This window comes from Nerophis lumbriciformis, linkage group LG17 (assembly GCF_033978685.3).
Source record: "Nerophis lumbriciformis linkage group LG17, RoL_Nlum_v2.1, whole genome shotgun sequence".
NCBI lineage: Eukaryota > Metazoa > Chordata > Actinopteri > Syngnathiformes > Syngnathidae > Nerophis > Nerophis lumbriciformis.
The window spans coordinates 5,932,947-5,955,117 of NC_084564.2; the positions used below are offsets into that span (position 1 = coordinate 5,932,947).

General features: G+C 40.0%; 1 protein-coding gene across 6 annotated transcripts in view; it reads right to left on the minus strand.

Moving 5' to 3' along the window:
• The window catches only part of slc8a2b (solute carrier family 8 member 2b), a 344,572-nt gene that overhangs the window by 168,370 nt on the left and 154,031 nt on the right, over window positions 1-22,171 (minus strand). The gene's annotated exons all lie outside the window — the stretch shown is intronic.

The window sequence follows — 22,171 nt, forward strand, 5'->3', positions numbered from 1 at the left end:
GCAGAGAACAGTCGCGCTTTCAGTGGTCGTGTTTTGATCAAATTTACCGCGCTCACAACATCTGTTAAAACCTCATTGAGTTCGGGGCTGAGCTGCCTTGACGCGAGTGCTTCCCGGTGAATGACACAGTGTGTGCCCGTCACATTTTTGTTTCTCTGCAGGCGCTTGCTCTGGCTCGACGACCTTTGAGGTGCGAGTCACAAATGTATATATTTGTGTAATTGTGATCCACACATTAGCCTGCTACGCATCCGCGCGAAAGTTTGTTCCGCTTAGCCCCGCCCCCATTAGTTACTGTTGCTATGTCTGTCAAACTTTCGCTCGTACCGAGAAATTTAAAGCCTACAGTAAAAATAAGTACCGGTAATTTCCATTTATTTATATAGCGGATTTCACAGACAGAACCACAAAGTGATTTACAGTGTGTATAGAAAATGAAAGCATAGTAAAAAAAATAATCTAAGAATATAATAATTAAAAAAAATATTTTGAAGTGAAATTTCCTCCCGTTCCTCGCGCCCCACCTGTCATGTCTCTATTCCCCACCAGTGGGGCGCGCCCCACACTTTGAGAAACGCTGTTCTACACTAATCTGTAGCTGCACAGAAGCTACCTGCACCAATTCAGAGTTGTGTGCTAATACCAACATGTGACATGGTGCTGTTCCTCTTCAGATGCCTGCTGACACTTAACAGAGCTTCTTACAGTATATGACAATGTGTGTGTAATATGTGTGCATTCGAACAGGATCAGGACTGGTGCGTCTGATCCGCTGTCATGTGAAGATGAAACTGATTACTCATAGCGGGGGTGGTCATGCTGGAGGACCGGGTTCCTATTTAAATGCAAATACCGGCGGTGTGATTGCGTGGCGGTAACTGGATGAGGGGAAAATGGCTCCTGCCTTAATGTACGTCGCCCAGGTTTAGGCAAGACAGGGAGCGAGATGGATGGCCTGTTTATGGACCCTGGCGGCACTGAACGGGCACCCTGGAGAGCTCCTGGATCCATTTATCTGGACAATCTCAGGTTGCAGGCGAGGAGGAGAGAGGCGGGGTTTGGCATGGCTCCTGCTATTACAGTCCAGCTTATCAAACACACTTCAACAGCTAACCTGGAACTGTGTTTTGTCTTCAATGCTTGTTTTATGACATGGCAGCAACGCAATTGACTTTGCAGGAAGTGGCATCTAATGGGTGTGGCCACAGCTCTCTGCAGACTTGCATTTTTTTTTTTTACTCACTCCCACAAATTTTATCCCAGGGGAGATTGAGGGCAGCAAGAAAACGGACCACTGCAGCAAACTGGAGTGTAATGGCAACAGACTGAGCTAACGCTGGCCGCTGTAAAGACTGAACACATAGGATTTTCTTCTTTTAGTGCATTCTAAAGCGTAAATAAACATTAGAAAAAGTCAGCTAACAATAGCGTGAAGGGGAGTCGCCTCTATTCTACCTGTAAAGCATTCTAGAAAACAACCATCAATGTAAGTATACAGGTAAAAGCCAGTAAATTAGAATATTTTGAAAAACTTGATTTATTTCAGTAATTGCGTTCAAAAGGTGTAACTTGTACATTATATTTATTCATTGCACACAGACTGATGCATTCAAATGTTTATTTCATTTAATTTTGATGATTTGAAGTGGCAACAAATGAAAATCCAAAATTCCGTGTGTCACAAAATTAGAATATTACTTAAGGCTAATACAAAAAAGGGATTTTTAGAAATGTTGGCCAACTGAAAAGTATGAAAATGAAAAATATGAGCATGTACAATACTCAATACTTGGTTGGAGCTCCTTTTGCCTCAATTACTGCGTTAATGCGGCGTGGCATGGAGTCGATGAGTTTCTGGCACTGCTCAGGTGTTATGAGAGCCCAGGTTGCTCTGATAGTGGCCTTCAACTCTTCTGCGTTTTTGGGTCTGGCATTCTGCATCTTCCTTTTCACAATACCCCACAGATTTTCTATGGGGCTAAGGTCAGGGGAGTTGGCGGGCCAATTTAGAACAGAAATACCATGGTCCGTAAACCAGGCACGGGTAGATTTTGCGCTGTGTGCAGGCGCCAAGTCCTGTTGGAACTTGAAATCTCCATCTCCATAGAGCAGGTCAGCAGCAGGAAGCATGAAGTGCTCTAAAACTTGCTGGTAGACGGCTGCGTTGACCCTGGATCTCAGGAAACAGAGTGGACCGACACCAGCAGATGACATGGCACCCCAAACCATCACCCAACCATGCAAATTTTGCATTTCCTTTGGAAATCGAGGTCCCAGAGTCTGGAGGAAGACAGGAGAGGCACAGGATCCACGTTGCCTGAAGTCTAGTGTAAAGTTTCCACCATCAGTGATGGTTTGGGGTGCCATGTCATCTGCTGGTGTCGGTCCACTCTGTTTCCTGAGATCCAGGGTCAACGCAGCCGTCTACCAGCAAGTTTTGGAGCACTTCATGCTTCCTGCTGCTGACCTGCTCTATGGAGATGGAGATTTCAAGTTCCAACAGGACTTGGCGCCTGCACACAGCGCAAAATCTACCCGTGCCTGGTTTACGGACAATGGTATTTCTGTTCTAAATTGGCCCGCCAACTCCCCTGACCTTAGCCCCATAGAAAATCTGTGGGGTATTGTGAAAAGGAAGATGCAGAATGCCAGACCCAAAAACGCAGAAGAGTTGAAGGCCACTATCAGAGCAACCTGGGCTCTCATAACACCTGAGCAGTGCCAGAAACTCATCGACTCCATGCCACGCCGCATTAACGCAGTAATTGAGGCAAAAGGAGCTCCAACCAAGTATTGAGTATTGTACATGCTCATATTTTTCATTTTCATACTTTTCAGTTGGCCAACATTTCTAAAAATCCCTTTTTTGTATTAGCCTTAAGTAATATTCTAATTTTGTGACACACGGAATTTTGGATTTTCATTTGTTGCCACTTCAAATCATCAAAATTAAATGAAATAAACATTTGAATGCATCAGTCTGTGTGCAATGAATAAATATAATGTACAAGTTACACCTTTTGAATGCAATTACTGAAATAAATCAAGTTTTTCAAAATATTCTAATTTACTGGCTTTTACCTGTATGTAATGTAGTAACTAGGGTTGTACGGTATACCGGTATTAGTATAGTTCCGCGATACTAATGAATCATTTTCACTATGATACCGCCTCTGAAACGTACCGGTTCCGCACCCCCATGTGCCCGCGTCAAAGTCACGTCGTGACATTGCTGGTTTTACGAGCAGACGAGCATGTTCGGCAGCGCACAATCACGGAGTACTTACAAACAGACACAGTGTGTAGACAGAAAAGGGAGAACGGACGCATTTTGGCTTAAAAACTAAAGATAAAGGTGAAGTTATAACACTGAAACGCCCTCAGGAAGAGGTGCTTTAAGACATGGCTAGCTAGCTAGCGGCTAACGTCCATCCGCAGTCGGCAGTGTTTTAGCTACTTCTAAATCACTAATCCTCACCTCCATGGCGACAAATAAAGTATGTTTCTTACAAGTATCATCCCAGCAGGACGAGGAATAGCTAAATATGCTTCACTACACACCGTAGCTCACCACCGTCAAACTCTACACGTCCCGTTTCCATATGAGTTGGGAAATTGTGTTAGATGTAAATATAAACGGAATACAATGATTTGCAAATCATTTTCAACCCATATTCAGTTGAATGCACTACAAACACAACATATTTGATGTTCAAACTGAAAAACATTTTTTTTTGTGCAAATAATCATTAACTTTAGAATTTGATGCCAGCAACACGTGACAAAGAAGTTGGGAAAGGTGGCAATAAATACTGATAAAGTTGAGGAATGCTCATCAAACACTTATTTGGAACATCACACAGGTGAACAGGCTAATTGGGAACAGGTGGGTGCCATGATTGGGTATAAAAGTAGATTCCTTGAAATGCTCAGTCATTCACAAACAAGGATGGGGCGAGGGTCACCACTTTGTCAACAAATGCGTGAGCAAATTGTTGAACAGTTTAAGAAAAACCTTTCTCAACCAGCTATTGCAAGGAATTTAGGGATTTCACCATCTACGGTCCGTAATATCATCAAAGGGTTCAGAGAATCTGGAGAAATCACTGCACGTAAGCAGCTAAGCCTGTGACCTTCGATCCCTCAGGCTGTACTGCATCAACAAGCGACATCAGTGTGTAAAGGATATCACCACATGGGCTCAGGAACACTTCAGAAACCCACTGTCAGTAACTACAGTTGGTCGCTACATCTGTAAGTGCAAGTTAAAACTCTCCTATGCAAGGCGAAAACCGTTTATCAACAACACCCAGAAACGCCGTCGGCTTCGCTGGGCCTGAGCTCATCTAAGATGGACTGATACAAAGTGGAAAAGTGTTCTGTGGTCTGACGAGTCCACATTTCAAATTGTTTTTGGAAGCTGTGGACGTCGTGTCTTCCGGACTAAAGAGGAAAAGAACCATCCGGATTGTTATAGGCGCAAAGTTGAAAAGCCAGCATCTGTGATGGTACGGGGGTGTATTAGTGCCCAAGACATGGGTAACTTACACATCTGTGAAGGCGCCATTAATGCTGAAAGGTACATACAGGTTTTGGAGCAACATATGTTGCCATCCAAGCAACGTTACCATGGACGCCCCTGCTTATTTCAGCAAGACAATGCCAAGCCACGTGTTACATCAACGTGGCTTCATAGTAAAAGAGGGCGGGTACTAGACTGGCCTGCCTGTAGTCCAGACTTGTCTCCCGTTGAAAATGAGTGGCACATTATGAAGCCTAAAATACCACAACGGAGACCCCCGGACTGTTGAACAACTTAAGCTGTACATCAAGCAAGAATGGGAAAGAATTCCACCTGAGAAGCTTAAAAAATGTGTCTCCTCAGTTCCCAAACGTTTACTGAGTGTTGTTAAAAGGAAAGGCCATGTAACACAGTGGTGAACATGCCCTTTCCCAACTACTTTGGCACGTGTTGCAGCCATGAAATTCTAAGTTAATTATTATTTGCAAAAAAAAAAAAAAAGTTTATGAGTTTGAACATCAAATATCTTGTCTTTGTAGTGCATTCAACTGAATATGGGTTGAAAAGGATTTGCAAATCATTGTATTCCGTTTATATTTACATCTAACACAATTTCCCAACTCATATGGAAACGGGGTTTGCACCATTTAGCTGAAAAAACAGATATATTACATACTGGGGGGCGCTCGCAGCCCAACACTGGGCCCCGGCCCTATAGTTAAGAAACATGGTATACAGTATAAGCCATCAACATGCCGGGGAGCATCTCTTTGCAAAGAAACACGCCCAGGGCTCCCACGACTTCAGCGTTATGGTGGGTTGATTTTTCATGCTCATTTTTTTTGCGGTTTTTTTCTGCCACACGTGGAAAGCCGGTCCGTGAAAATAATGCATACTGTATTTTCCGCACTATTAGCCGCACCTAAAAACCACAAATTTACTCAAAAGCTGACAGTGCGGCTTATAACCCGGTGCGCTTTATATATGGATTAATATTAAGATTCATTTTCATAAAGTTTAGGTCTCGCAACTACGGTAAACAGCCGCCATCTTTTTTCCCCGTAGAAGAGGAAGTGCTTCTTCTTCTACGCAAGCAACCGCCAAGGTAAGCACCCGCCCCCATAGAACAGGAAGCGCTTCTTCTTCTACTGTAAGCAACCACCCGCCCGCGTAGAAGAAGAAGAAGAAGTGCGCGGATATTACGTTTCATTTCCTTTGTGTGTTTACATCTGTAAAGACCACAAAATGGCTCCTACTAAGCGACAGGTTTCCGGTTCATGAAAAGACGCAATCTCTCCATCCGCACACGGACTACTATTTCACAGCAACTGCCTAAAGACTTTCAAGAAAAGCTGGCTACTTTCCGTGCATATTGTAAAAACAAGATAGATGAAAAAAAGATCCGGCCAGAGAACATTATCAACATGGACGAGGTTCCACTGACTTTTGATATTCCTGTGAACCGCACTGTGGATACAACGGGAGCACGTACGGTGAATATTCGCACCACAGGGAATGAGAAGTCATCCTTCACTGTGGTTCTAGCTTGCCATGCTAATGGCCAGAAACTTCCACCCATGGTGATATTCAAAAGGAAGACCTTGCCAAAAGAGACCTTTCCAGCCGGCGTCATCATAAAAGCTAACTCGAAGGGATGGATGAAGAAAAGATGAGCGAGTGGTTAAGGTAAGTTTACGCGAAGAGGCCGGGTGGCTTTTTTCACGCAGCTCCGTCCATGTTGATATACGACTCCATGCGCGCCCACATCACGCTGGTTTTTAATATATTATTAAAGTTTGACTGACCTATCTGACTGTTTTTTTGACATTCCTTTAGCGCAGTTAGATGCGGCTTATAACACGGGGCGGCTTATAGGTGGACAAAGTTTTGAAATATGCCGTTCATTGAAGGCGCGGCTTATAACCCAGGGCGCCTTATGGTGCGGAAAATACGGTACATTAAACTGGTCCCTGGTGGGAAAAAGGTTGGCGACCCCTGATTCAGAGGGCTTTGTAGGTGGAATAGAGAAGCTCACATTGACTCCATTGTTAAGATTATTTTTGCCAATGTGTGTTTAAGATTTAGAATGCATAAAAAAAGAAAAACATATGTGTTCTTGTCCTACAGAGGGATTGTGAATGATATGCAAAATTCTACAAAAAATGTAATGACTCATTCTGCCTCATTTTATCTAAGAAGAGATCGAGTCCGGCAAAGAAACTGAGCTGGGACTGTTGGGTACAACAACAACAACAACAGTTTTTCTTGTTGGAAATGCAATATAGGAAAATGGAAAAGCCTTGATGAGACAGGTAGGTATACAGATAAGGCGTTCTGACTTTACTGTCCTGTAGGTGGCGGTATTGCGTATGAGATAGAGATGCGCGGATAGGCAATTTATTTCATCCGCAACCGCGTCAGAAAGTCGTCAACCATCCGCCATCCACCCGATGTAACGTTTGATCAGAACTGCACCCGCCCGCCATCCGCCCGTTGTTATATATCAAATATTAATAAAAAAAAAAAAAAAAGGGTGAAAACTACGCGAATTGCACCTTGTGCAGACAAGATTTTTCGATCGGACACGGAGGAATTAGCGATGTAAAAGACCACGTTGGGACAAAAAAACACAAGTCTAATGCCGTTGCTAGCGATACAAGTGGAAAACTTTCAACGTTTTTCGTCGCCCAAACAGATTCTTTGGATGTGATAAATGCCGAAGTTTTATTTACGGAGGCAATAATTGAGCATGGACTTCCAATCGCACTGGCTGATCACATGGGACAGTTAATAATGTAATGCAACCTTTAAAAATCATTACGCGGTGATCGCGATCCCAAAAATAAACTTTTCTTGCATGATAATGTCCAGAAAAATTCGCTTTATATTACTATAGAGTCCTTTTAACGAATGAGTTTGATGGTTTATCACAAACCTTAAATGAAAGAAGTCCTTTGTTCTCTTGCACCATGGCCTTGCTTCGTGTTTGGTGCGCCATCCTGTCGGCTGTATTTCACAGCACGACATACTGTTAAAAGTGTTTATACTATTTATACTTTCAATTAACAAATTGAAGTCTTGTGAAAGGTTGACAGGATAACTGGCATTAACTGTCAAAATAATTTCAAACTATTGAAGTTAGCTTACAGAATAAACATGTCAATCAACCCATATGATTTTTGCTGTAATATTTTTGTTTTGAAAAGTCACTGTGACTGATAGAAAAGTGATGGTTTTAGCAACATTTTGACCTGTCTGAATGCTAATAATCATTTTGCGTCGGGGGGCGAAGCCCTGAACCCTCCACCAGGACTTTGTCCTGGACCTACCGGGGCCTGCGGCCCTTGGACCCTGGCTACTAGGTTTTTCTGATTTAAAAATTGGCAGGTATGGTGAGGTTATAAAGCTTTTGCCTGTTAAAGAAAGGAGACTGATCCAATGGAGCACACACTTGCGCGTGCCACGCTGTCACGACCCAGACGCACACCAGTGCGCAATCATATGGGAGCCGCGCTGAGCGCACCTCCAAGCGCGTCTCGCTGCTGGCGACGGCCGGGTATGGGCCCACGCTCCAGCGCCATCCATTTTCAGGGCTAGTTGATTCGGCAGGTGGGTTGTTACACACTCCTTAGCGGGTTCCGACTTCCATGGCCACCGTCCTGCTCTCTATATCAACCAGAGTGAGCCCCACCCCTTTCGTGAGCGCACTGCGCGCGGAGTGACCCCTGTTACGCGCCCCCGGCAACAGGGGTGGCAAGCAGGTAAGCTGCGCGGGCGGAGCGCGCGGAGTGACCCATGTTACGAGCCCCCGGCCACGGGGGTGGCGGGCAGGTAAGCTGCTTACCTGCTGCGCGTGACGCCGGCCGCGGCGAAAGCGGACGAGGCGGGGTGTCGGTGCGGTGGGCGCGGTAGTGACCCTGGACGTGCGTCGGGCCCTTCTCGCGGATCGCCTCAGCTACGGCTCCCGGTGGGGCCCTCTCGGGGGAAGGGGCCTCGGTCCCGGACCCCGGCGAGGCGTCCCTTCTCTGCTCCGTAAAAGTGTCCATCTCTTTTCTTTTCTTTTCTTCTGTTGTGGCATATGCTGCAGGTGCCTGCTCGTTTTTCGTATGTGGGTAACAACATTTAACTATGTATATATATTTCCCAATTGGTTTAACTGCCACCCGCAAAAAAAAAAAAAAAAAAAAAAAAAAAAAAAATATATATATATAATTAATCCGCCCGACCCGACCCGCGAGCGGATAAAATCTTATTTTTTTTTATTTTATCCGCCCGATCCGCGGATAATCCGCGGACTCCGCGGTTGTGTCCGCAAACCGCGCATCTCTAGTATGAGAATAAAAAAGGAAACTGCCATTGGCTCTCATTAGACATGTGCATGAGCATCTAATGTTGTGCTGTAGCATCCATCCAATGGAAGACATTATTGATTGGGGCATGTTTTACCAGCAAAGTAATTGCTTGAATGGGAAGTAGCAATTGGAGGTTGGGATTTTGTATCTAAATGAAAATAAGATGTGTGAGGCAGTTCTCCAGCGGCCGTCATTAAACCTTCATGGCTGCTGCGCTGCTGACGCGGCGTCTCTGTGGACGTTTAGGTATGTTAACATTCGACACACACGACCCCCACAGGACTTTTTTTCCCCACCTCCGTGATTTAACCCAGTTGTGTTTGTGCAGCGTTTTTAAAAATAGTGCCGATGTCAGTTGAACATGCGTCCATAGCGATGTGAGGGGTAAGAAAGTGCGAGTGGAGAATAAAACCGTAGTGAAGCGCTTGATTAGAGCTGTGGTTTTCAACCTTTTTTGAGCCAAGGCACATTTTTTGCGTTGAAAAAATCCGAAGGCACATCACCTGCAGAATTCATTAAAAAAACGAAAGTTGACAGTAAAAAGTCGTTGTCGCAATCGTTGGATACGACTTTAAACCATAACCAAGCATGCATCGATATAGCTCTTGTCTCAAAGTAGGTGTACTGTCACCACCTGTCACATCACGCCCTGACTTATTTGGAGTTTTTTGCTGTTTTCCTGAGTGTAGTGTTTTAGCTCTTGTCTTGCGCTCCTATTTTGGTGGCTTTTTCTCTTTTGCTGGCATTTTCCTGTGGTAGTTTCATGTCTTCCTTTGAGAGATATTTCACACACCTGCTTTGTTTTAGCAATCAATAATATTTCAGTTGTTTTTATCCATCTTTGTGGGGACATTGTTGATTGTAATGTCATGTTCGTGTTATGATCCGCTGCCCGGATCATATTCTGTTTGTTTTCAAGTCACTTGTGTTTTCAGCACCTCTTGAGTTTGTTAGTTTCTGTTGCCATGACAGCAGATTACAGTCACCTGCCACTGGTTAGTGTTCTGGACGTGCACCTGTTGCCCGGGCACTAATCAGAGGGCTATTTAGTTTATGCGCTGGCCTCACTCGGGCTGTTGGTCATGTTTGCTCCCATGCAACAAGTTACACTCTTGGTTTCGCTCATAGTCTGCATTTTTGATATTAGCATCTTTTGGCTACCCTTTTGTTTTCCGTGCCGTGGGCACCGCGCAGCATATTTTGTTCTGCAACTAGAATAAATCATTTATTCTCACCTGCAAGCCACTTCCTGACATCCCTCTGCATCTTGAAAAGACGATCACCGGCATCACAATGCCACGTAAGCGTAACAGTTCGGATGTACATTGTGGACGCCGTCTTTGCTCCACAGTAAGTCTTTGCTGTCGTCCAGCATTCTGTTTTTGTTTACTTTGTAGCCAGTTCAGTTTTAGTTTCGTTCTGCATAGCCTTCCCTAAGCTTCAATGCCTTTTCTTAGGGGCACTCACCTTTTGTTTATTTTTGGTTTAAGCATTAGATACCTTTTTACCTGCACACTGCCTCCCGCTGTTTCCGACATCTACAAAGCAATTAGCTACCGGCTGCCACCTACTGATATGGAAGAGTATTACACAGTTACTCTGCCAAGCTCTACACCAGTGGTTCTTAACCTGGGTTCGATCGAACCCTAGGGGTTCGGTGAGTCGGGCTCAGGGGTTCAGTGGAGGCGTCTAATAAAAACTTCTCCCTATCAGCGTATTACGGATATGGCAACAGCAGAAGTCACACTGATTTGCAGGTGTGTAGTTTGTTGTGAGTTTATGCACTGTGTTGGTTTTGTTGTTTGAACAAGGTGATGTTCATGCACGGTTCATTTTGTGCACCAGTAATAAAACATGGTAACACTTTGGTATGGAGATCATATTCATCATTAATTAGTTGCTTATTAACATGCAAATTAGTAACATATTGGCTCTTAACTAGTAATTATTAATTACTTATTAATACCTTATTTGGCATGGCCTTATTATAACCCTAACCCTCTAACCCTGGCCCTAACCCTCAAACCCTAACCCTAACCCTAACCAAAAAACTCTAAATTAAGTCTTTGTTACTTAGAATATGTTCCCCTAGTGTCCAAAAAAACTCTAAATTAAGTCTTTGTTACTTAGAATATGTTCCTCTAGTGTCCAAAAAACTCTAAATTAAGTCTTTGTTACTTATAATATGTTCCTCTAGTGTCCAAAAAACTCTAAATTAAGTCTTTGTTACTTAGAATATGTTCCTCTAGTGTCCAAATAACTCTAAATTAAGTCTTTGTTACTTAGAAGATGTTCCCCGAGTGTCCAAAAAACTCTAAATTAAGTCTTTGTTACTTAGAATATGTTCCCCTAGTGTCCAAAAAACTCTAAATTAAGTCTTTGTTACTTAGAATATGTTCCCCTAGTGTCCAAAAAACTCTAAATTAAGTCTTTGTTACTTAGAATATGTTCCTCTAGTGTCCAAAAAAACTCTAAATTAAGTCTTTGTTACTTAGAATATGTTCCTCTAGTGTCCAAAAAACTCTAAATTAAGTCTTTGTTACTTAGAATATGTTCCCCTAGTGTCCAAAAAACTCTAAATTAAGTCTTTGTTACTTAGAATATGTTCCCCTAGTGTCCAAAAAACTCTAAATTAAGTCTTTGTTACTTAGAATATGTTCCCCTAGTGTCCAAAAAACTCTAAATTAAGTCTTTGTTACTTAGAATATGTTGCTCTAGTGTCCAAATAACTCTAAATTAAGTCTTTGTTACTTAGAATATGTTCCCCTAGTGTCCAAAAAACTCTAAATTAAGTCTTTGTTACTTAGAATATGTTCCTCTAGTGTCCAAAAAACTCTAAATTAAGTCTTTGTTACTTAGAATATGTTCCTCTAGTGTCCAAATAACTCTAAATTAAGTCTTTGTTACTTAGAATATGTTCCTCTAGTGTCCAAAAAACTCTAAATTAAGTCTTTGTTACTTAGAATATGTTGCTCTAGTGTCCAAAAAACTCTAAATTAAGTCTTTGTTACTTAGAATATGTTCCCCTAGTGTCCAAAAAACTCTAAATTAAGTCTTTGTTACTTAGAATATGTTCCTCTAGTGTCCAAAAAACTCTAAATTAAGTCTTTGTTACTTAGAATATGTTGCTCTAGTGTCCAAATAACTCTAAATTAAGTATTTGTTACTTAGAATATGTTCCCCTAGTGTCCAAAAAACTCTAAATTAAGTCTTTGTTACTTAGAATATGTTCCTCTAGTGTCCAAATAACTCTAAATTAAGTCTTTGTTACTTAGAATATGTTCCCCTAGTGTCCAAAAAACTCTAAATTAAGTCTTTGTTACTTAGAATATGTTCCTCTAGTGTCCAAAAAACTCTAAATTAAGTCTTTGTTACTTAGAATATGTTCCCCTAGTGTCCAAAAAACTCTAAATTAAGTCTTTGTTACTTAGAATATGTTCCCCTAGTGTCCAAAAAACTCTAAATTAAGTCTTTTTTACTTAGAATATGTTCCTCTAGTGTCCAAAAAACTCTAAATTAAGTCTTTGTTACTTAGAATATGTTCCCCTAGTGTCCAAAAAACTCTAAATTAAGTCTTTGTTACTTAGAATATGTTGCTCTAGTGTCCAAATAACTCTAAATTAAGTCTTTGTTACTTAGAATATGTTCCCCTAGTGTCCAAAAAACTCTAAATTAAGTCTTTGTTACTTAGAATATGTTCCCCTAGTGTCCAAAAAACTCTAAATTAAGTCTTTGTTACTTAGAATATGTTCCCCTAGTGTCCAAAAAACTCTAAATTAAGTCTTTGTTACTTAGAATATGTTCCTCTAGTGTCCAAAAACTCTAAATGAAGTCTTTGTTACTTAGAATATGTTCCTCTAGTGTCCAAAAAACTCTAAATTAAGTCTTTGTTACTTAGAATATGTTCCTCTAGTGTCCAAAAAACTCTAAATTAAGTCTTTGTTACTTAGAATATGTTCCCCTAGTGTCCAAAAAACTCTAAATTAAGTCTTTGTTACTTAGAATAAGTTCCCCTAGTGTCCAAAAAACTCTAAATTAAGTCTTTGTTACTTAGAATATGTTCCTCTAGTGTCCAAAAAACTCTAAATTAAGTCTTTGTTACTTAGAATATGTTCCTCTAGTGTCCAAATAACTCTAAATTAAGTCTTTGTTACTTAGAATATGTTCCCCTAGTGTCCAAAAAACTCTAAATTAAGTCTTTGTTACTTAGAATATGTTCCTCTAGTGTCCAAAAAACTCTAAATTAAGTCTCTGTTACTTAGAACATGTTCCTCTAGTGTCCAAAAAACTCTAAATTAAGTCTTTGTTACTTAGAATATGTTCCCCTAGTGTCCAAAAAACTCTAAATTAAGTCTTTGTTACTTAGAATATGTTCCTCTAGTGTCCAAAAAACTCTAAATTAAGTCTTTGTTACTTAGAATATGTTCCCCTAGTGTCCAAAAAACTCTAAATTAAGTCTTTGTTACTTAGAATATGTTCCTCTAGTGTCCAAAAAACTCTAAATTAAGTCTTTGTTACTTAGAATATGTTCCTCTAGTGTCCAAAAAAACTCTAAATTAAGTCTTTGTTACTTAGAATATGTTCCCCTAGTGTCCAAAAAACTCTAAATTAAGTCTTTGTTACTTAGAATATGTTCCTCTAGTGTCCAAAAAACTCTAAATTAAGTCTTTGTTACTTAGAATATGTTCCTCTAGTGTCCAAAAAACTCTAAATTAAGTCTTTGTTACTTAGAATATGTTCCCCTAGTGTCCAAAAAACTCTAAATTAAGTCTTTGTTACTTAGAATATGTTCCTCTAGTGTCCAAAAAACTCTAAATTAAGTCTTTGTTACTTAGAATATGTTCCCCTAGTGTCCAAAAACTCTAAATTAAGTCTTTGTTACTTAGAATATGTTCCTCTAGTGTCCAAAAAACTCTAAATTAAGTCTTTGTTACTTAGAATATGTTCCCCTAGTGTCCAAAAAACTCTAAATTAAGTCTTTGTTACTTAGAATATGTTCCCCTAGTGTCCAAAAAACTCTAAATTAAGTCTTTGTTACTTAGAATATGTTCCTCTAGTGTCCAAAAAACTCTAAATTAAGTCTTTGTTACTTAGAATATGTTCCCCTAGTGTCCAAAAAACTCTAAATTAAGTCTTTGTTACTTAGAATATGTTCCTCTAGTGTCCAAAAAACTCTAAATTAAGTCTTTGTTACTTAGAATATGTTCCCCTAGTGTCCAAAAACTCTAAATTAAGTCTTTGTTACTTAGAATATGTTCCTCTAGTGTCCAAAAAACTCTAAATTAAGTCTTTGTTACTTAGAATATGTTCCCCTAGTGTCCAAAAAACTCTAAATTAAGTCTTTGTTACTTAGAATATGTTCCCCTAGTGTCCAAAAAACTCTAAATTAAGTCTTTGTTACTTAGAATATGTTCCTCTAGTGTCCAAAAAACTCTAAATTAAGTCTTTGTTACTTAGAATATGTTCCTCTAGTGTCCAAAAAACTCTAAATTAAGTCTTTGTTACTTAGAATATGTTCCTCTAGTGTCCAAAAAAACTCTAAATTAAGTCTTTGTTACTTAGAATATGTTCCCCTAGTGTACAAAAAAACTCTAAATTAAGTCTTTGTTACTTAGAATATGTTCCCCTAGTGTGCAAAAAACTCTAAATTAAGTCTTTGTTACTTAGAATATGTTCCCCTAGTGTCCAAAAAACTCTAAATTAAGTCTTTGTTACTTAGAATATGTTCCCCTAGTGTCCAAAAAACTCTAAATTAAGTCTTTGTTACTTAGAATATGTTCCCCTAGTGTCCAAAAAACTCTAAATTAAGTCTTTTTTACTTAGAATATGATCCTCTAGTGTCCAAATAACTCTAAATTAAGTCTTTGTTACTTAGAATATGTTCCCCTAGTGTCCAAATAACTCTAAATTAAGTCTTTGTTACTTAGAATATGTTCCCCTAGTGTCCAAAAAACTCTAAATTAAGTCTTTGTTACTTAGAATATGTTCCTCTAGTGTCCAAAAAACTCTAAATTAAGTCTTTGTTACTTAGAATATGTTCCCCTAGTGTCCAAAAAACTCTAAATTAAGTCTTTGTTACTTAGAATATGTTCCTCTAGTGTCCAAATAACTCTAAATTAAGTCTTTCTTACTTAGAATATGTTCCCCTAGTGTCCAAAAAACTCTAAATTAAGTCTTTGTTACTTAGAATATGTTCCCCTAGTGTCCAAAAAACTCTAAATTAAGTCTTTGTTACTTAAAATATGTTCCTCTAGTGTCCAAAAAACTCTAAATTAAGTCTTTGTTACTTAGAATATGTTCCTCTAGTGTCCAAAAAACTCTAAATTAAGTCTTTGTTACTTAGAATATGTTCCCCTAGTGTCCAAAAAACTCTAAATTAAGTCTTTGTTACTTAGAATATGTTCCCCTAGTGTCCAAAAAACTCTAAATTAAGTCTTTGTTACTTAGAATATGTTCCCCTAGTGTCCAAAAAACTCTAAATTAAGTCTTTGTTACTTAGAATATGTTCCTCTAGTGTCCAAAAAACTCTAAATTAAGTCTTTGTTACTTAGAATATGTTCCCCTAGTGTCCAAAAAACTCTAAATTAAGTCTTTGTTACTTAGAATATGTTCCCCTAGTGTCCAAAAAACTCTAAATTAAGTCTTTGTTACTTAGAATATGTTCCTCTAGTGTCCAAAAAACTCTAAATTAAGTCTTTGTTACTTAGAATATGTTCCTCTAGTGTCCAAAAAACTCTAAATTAAGTCTTTGTTACTTAGAATATGTTCCTCTAGTGTCCAAATATCTCTAAATTAAGTCTTTGTTACTTAGAATATGTTCCCCTAGTGTCCAAAAAACTCTAAATTAAGTCTTTGTTACTTAGAATATGTTCCCCTAGTGTCCAAAAAACTCTAAATTAAGTCTTTGTTACTTAGAATATGTTCCTCTAGTGTCCAAAAAACTCTAAATTAAGTCTTTGTTACTTAGAATATGTTCCTCTAGTGTCCAAAAAACTCTAAATTAAGTCTTTGTTACATAGAATATGTTCCCCTATTGTCAAAAAAACTCTAAATTAAGTCTTTGTTACTTACAATATGTTCCTCTAGTGTCCAAATAACTCTAAATTAAGTCTTTGTTACTTAGAATATGTTCCCCTAGTGTCCAAAACCTCTAAATTAAGTCTTTGTTACTTAGAATATGTTCCTCTAGTGTCCAAAAAACTCTAAATTAAGTCTTTGTTACTTAGAATATGTTCCTCTAGTGTCCAAATAACTCTAAATTAAGTCTTTGTTACTTAGAATATGTTCCCCTAGTGTCCAAAAAACTCTAAATTAAGTCTTTGTTACTTAGAATATGTTCCTCTAGTGTCCAAAAAACTCTAAATTAAGTCTTTGTTACTTAGAATATGTTCCTCTAGTGTCCAAAAAACTCTAAATTAAGTCTTTGTTACTTAGAATATGTTCCCCGAGTGTCCAAAAAACTCTAAATTAAGTCTTTGTTACTTAGAATATGTTCCTCTAGTGTCCAAAAAACTCTAAATTAAGTCTTTGTTACTTAGAATATGTTCCTCTAGTGTCCAAATAACTCTAAATTAAGTCTTTGTTACTTAGAATATGTTCCCCTAGTGTCCAAAAAACTCTAAATTAAGTCTTTGTTACTTAGAATATGTTCCTCTAGTGTCCAAATAACTCTAAATTAAGTCTTTGTTACTTAGAATATGTTCCCCTAGTGTCCAAAAAAACTCTAAATTAAGTCTTTGTTACTTAGAATATGTTCCCCTAGTGTGCAAAAAACTCTAAATTAAGTCTTTGTTACTTAGAATATGTTCCTCTAGTGTCCAAATAACTCTAAATTAAGTCTTTGTTACTTAGAATATGTTCCCCTAGTGTCCAAAAAACTCTAAATTAAGTCTTTGTTACTTAGAATATGTTCCCCTAGTGTCCAAAAACTCTAATTTAAGTCTTTGTTACTTAGAATATGTTCCCCTAGTGTCCAAAAAACTCTAAATTAAGTCTTTGTTACTTAGAATATGTTCCCCATACTAAAGTGTTACCAAAAACATAACTTTGTCTTGAATTTGAAAAAAAACATTTTATTTTTCACTAAATAAGGGTTCGGTGAATGTGCATATGAAACTGGTGGGGTTCGGTACCTCCACCAAGGTTAAGAACCACTGCTCTAGACAGCATCGACACTCAACAACAACTATAATTACTGGTTTGCAAAACATATTTTTAACCCAAATAGGTGAAACTAGATAATCTCCCACGGCACACCAGACTGTATCTCGCGGCACACTAGTGGTTGAAAAACACTGGATTAGATTGACAGGAGGGAAAAACGAACAAGGACAAAGGCCGTCCCGTCCCGTGGTTTGACAAATGACGAGGCGGGAGGCGGCGACGGAGGAGACAAACAAAAGGGCTCTGACAAGAGAGCGGCGAAGAGGAATGTCAGATGATTAAATAAACGCTGAATAATTAGGAGAGAATGTGCATGAGGCCGATTGAAGTTGAATACGTTTAGCAGCAAATGAGAGTGGGAACAAACGAGGCGGAGGAGTGTTTGGACGCAGTGATCTGAAGAGGAAGACATCACTTGTGTGTTTACGTAACGAGAGAGAGAGAGGAAGGACACTTTCCATTCATGCTTGAAGTGTGTGGACTTGCATGAGTCCCATCAAAAAGTCCACCTTTGAAAAAAAACAAGGATATCACTCAGACCTCCGCAATTAATCGGATTTTGATTTGGGCTTCTCACAATCATACAAATATTCTAAAAATAAAAAAACAATTGGAAAATTTCTGACCTTGACACAGAGCATATGAGTAAAAAGAGAGCAGATCTAGTAGAAGTTTGGTATGTCGACTATGATTGCTACTTCTGATTTGACACAGCGCTAGTATACCTGGGTGTCGATCTGTCACTTCGTTTCTGTTTGTTTCCTTGCTTTGTATCTACTTCGCATCAGTGCTCTTATTTTTAGGGATGTCCGATAATGGCTTTTTGCCGATATCCCGATATTGTCAGGCTTGTCCCTGACAGTTTGGTCAAGTTTGAGTTTTTCCTCTGTCATTTCCTGTCAACGCTCTTATTTTGGTTCTGTTTCCTGTTTCTCCCTGAGTGCTGTGGCTGATTGGCACCTGGCCACACCTGGTGTCAATCAGCCAGCTGCTATTTATACCTGCCCTACCCTCCAGTCACTGCTGGATCATTGTTGTTCCTACCTGTCGTGTCGTTGTTCTTAATACTTGTCGTTGTAGCTCTGTCTACTTTTTGTTTCACTCTGCTCATGTCCTAGTTCCTTCGTGTCACAGTAAGTGTTTTTGTTTCTTGTCCACAGTTAGCCTCTGTGCTATTTTAGTTCATTTTGCTCTCCGCCTTGTGCGCGCCTTTTGTTACCTTTTTCTTTGTTGTTTTGCCATAGTGTTTAATTAAATCATGTTTTCTTGCACAACGCCTTCCGCCTTCTCTGCATCTTGGGGTTCAGCACCTACAAACTCTGACAGATATTGTCCAACTCTTAATTACCGATACCGATATCAACCGATACCGATATATCCAGTCATGGAATTAACACACTATCATGCCTGATTTGGACAACCAGGTATGGTGAAGATAAGGTCATTTTTACAAAAATTAATAAAATAAAATAAGATAAATAAATTAAAAACATTTTCTTGAATAAAAAAGAAAGTAAAACAATATAAAAACAGTTACATAGAAACTAGTAATTAATGAAAATGAGTCAAATTAACTGTTAAAGGTTAGTACTATTAGTGGACCAGCAGCACGCACAATCATGTGTGCTTACGGACTGTATCCCTTGCAGACTGTATTGATATATATTGATATATAATGTAGGAACCACAATATTAATAACAGAAAGAAACAACCCTTTTGTGTGAATGAGTGTGAATGAGTGTAAATGGGGGAGGGTTTTTTTTTGGGTTGGTGTACTGATTGTAAGTGTATATTGTGTTTTTTATGTTCCATCCATCCATCCATCCATCTTCTTCCGCTTATCCGAGGTCGGGTCGCGGGGGCAGCAGCCTAAGCAGGGAAGCCCAGACTTCCCTCTCCCCAGCCACTTCGTCCAGCTCCTCCCGGTGGATCCCGAGGCGTTCCCAGGCCAGCCGGGAGACATAGTCTTCCCAACGTGTCCTGGGTCTTCCCCGTGGCCTCCTACCGGTCGGACGTGCCCGAAACACCTCCCGAGGGAGGCGTTCGGGTGGCATCCTGACCAGATGCCCGAACCACCTCATCTGGCTCCTCTCGATATGGAGGAGCAGCGGCTTTACTTTGAGCTCCCCCCGGATGGCAGAGCTTCTCACCCTATCTCTAAGGGAGAGCCCCGCCACCCGGCGGAGGAAACTCATTTCGGCCGCTTGTACCCGTGATCTTGTCCTTTCGGTCATGACCCAAAGCTCATGACCATAGGTGAGGATGGGAACGTAGATCGACCGGTAAATCGAGAGCTTTGCCTTCTGGCTCAGCTCCTTCTTCACCACAACGGATCGATACAGCGTCCGCATTACTGAAGACGCCGCACCGATCCGCCTGTCGATCTCACGATCCACTCTTCCCTCACTCGTGAACAAGACTCCGAGGTACTTGAACTCCTCCACTTGGGGCAAGATCTCCTCCCCAACCCGGAGATGGCACTCCACCCTTTTCCGGGCGAGAACCATGGACTCGGATTTGGAGGTGCTGATTCTCATCCCAGTCGCTTCACACTCGGCTGCGAACCGATCCAGTGAGAGCTGAAGATCTTGGCCAGATGAAGCCATCAGGACCACATCATCTGCAAAAAGCAGAGACCTAATCCTGCAGCCACCAAACCAGATACCCTCAACGCCCTGACTGCGCCTAGAAATTCTGTCCATAAAGGTTATGAACAGAATCGGTGACAAAGGGCAGCCCTGGCGTTTTTTATGTTGATTTAATAAAAAATAAAAAAATAAAAACGATACGGATAATAAATAAATAAATAAATGATAAATGAGCGGTAGAAAATGGATGGATGGATGGATGGATGGATGATAAATGGGTTATACTTGTATAGTGCTTTTCTACCTTCAAGGTACTCAAAGCGCTTTGACACTATTTCCACATTCACCCATTCACACACACATTCACACACTGATGGCGGGAGCTGCCATGCAAGGCGCTAACCAGCACCCATCAGGAGCAAGGGTGAAGTGTCTTGCTCAAGGACACAACGGACGTGACGAGGTTGGCAGAAGGTGGGGATTGAACCAGGAACCCTCAGGTTGCTGGCACGGCCACTCTTCCAACTGCGCCACACCGTCCCCCCAAAAAAAACGATACCGATAATTTCCGATATTACATTTTAAAGCATTTAACCCAAATAGGCGAAATTACATATTCTCCCACGGCACACCAGACTCTATCTCATGGCACACTAGTGGTTGAAAAACACTGGCATAGACAAAAGCCTTTTTCCCCAGCTCAGTGCGAGCAAAAGAGTGCATAAGAGTCCCAACTTCTCTGTGAAATCAATGCACAAATATATTCCCCAGAAGAGCCTTGTAAATAAAAATGTACCAGTAACACTATCTCCTAATGGAAAGAGAAGGCCATCCCACCCGAGAGTACAAGTCACCAGAGGTGTGGACTCGAGTCACATGACTTGGACTCGAGTCAGACTCGAGTCATGAATTTGATGACTTTAGACTCGACTTGACAAAATGTAAAAAGACTTGCAACTCGACTTAGACTTTAACATCAATGACTTGTGACTTCACTTGGACTTGAGCCTTTTGAATTGACATGACTTGACATGACTTGCTACTTTCCCCAAAACCCAAAGATGAAAAAGTTATTCGGGAGCGCTCCATATTTTTCATTGTGTACTTGTCTATCAGCGTTGCGTGTGTCAGCTGGTGTGCTCGCAGTACAACAGCCAATCAAATTAGATCTACTTTGTTTTCATCACACAGCATTCATCCAATCAAATTGCAGGACAACCAACGAAGAAGACATGTCCAAACCACACGCCAGTGAACAAAAAATGATACCTAAAATAATTTCGTTTGGGTATAAAAATTACGAGGTGGTCAACACAAAACGGTTTGCAGTATGCAACACATGCGGTTCGAAAATTACTGATGGAGAGGAAACAACTTCCAACTTCGTCCGGCATTTGAAGTTGCACAAAGAACGGTAAGTTTTGAATGTAAGATAACGTTTATTGGCTAAGTAACGTGACTTTTATTTGCTGTGTAATTAAATCAGTGAGGCTGTAAACTCACTGCTAACGTTATAACGTTATTGAAAACACGGGAATCTGTTGCAGTTCACTACCTTATTCATACTTTTTGTTCAGTGATTTTTTTTAAGCAGGGTTACGTTAGTCAATATATCACACGTAACGTTAGACGGCGGTCAGCAGCACCGCGTATTTTAGCCACCAAAAAAAGACAAAAATAGTAAAATAAAGGTAAAATAAATACTACGCCCCCATCGTGCACAAATGACTGACAGACTCTTGGCTAATTTGGTCTTTTGCAAATGCAATGCAGCATAGGGCCCTGACATATAAAAAGTACAACTTTTTTGTCATGTTCACGTATATGTCATGTTTTTTCAATGTTAACACTTTTGTACAAATAAGTACATTTGCACTTTATTTTTCAATGTGTTTGTTCTGTAAAGGAATGAGTTAATGTTTAAAATGACTGGTTAATAGTGCTATTATAAAGTGCAATGTCAGCACAATTTTCTTTCCTGCAATTTAAAATGCACTTGTTTTAATAAATAAATACAGAGTTTGAAAAGCATACACAATCTGTGTTAATATATTAGTCTGTGGTTAAAAGGACTTGAAAGGACTCGAAACTCAAAATGCAGGACTTAGGACTTGACTTGAGACTTTCCAGTCTTGACTTTGGACTTGACTCGGGGCTTGCCTGTCTTGACTCGGGACTTGACTCGGACTTGAGGGCAAAGACTTGAGACTTACTTGTGACTTGCAAAACAATGACTTGGTCCCACCTCTGCAAGTCACAGTGGTGGGTCATGGCTCTACAGTTTGTGATGAAGCTCAAAGAAGCATGGTATACACCAGTGGTTCTCAAACTTTTTTCAATGATGTACCCCCTGTGAATTTTTTTTTTAATTCAAGTACCCCCTAATCGGAGCAAAGCATTTTTGGTTGAAAAAAAGAGATAAAGAAGTAAAATACAGCACTATGTCATCAGTTTCTGATTTATTAAATTGTATGACAGTGCAAAATATTGCTCATTTGTAGTGGTCTTTCTTGAACTATTTGGAAAAAAAGATAGGTTTTTATTT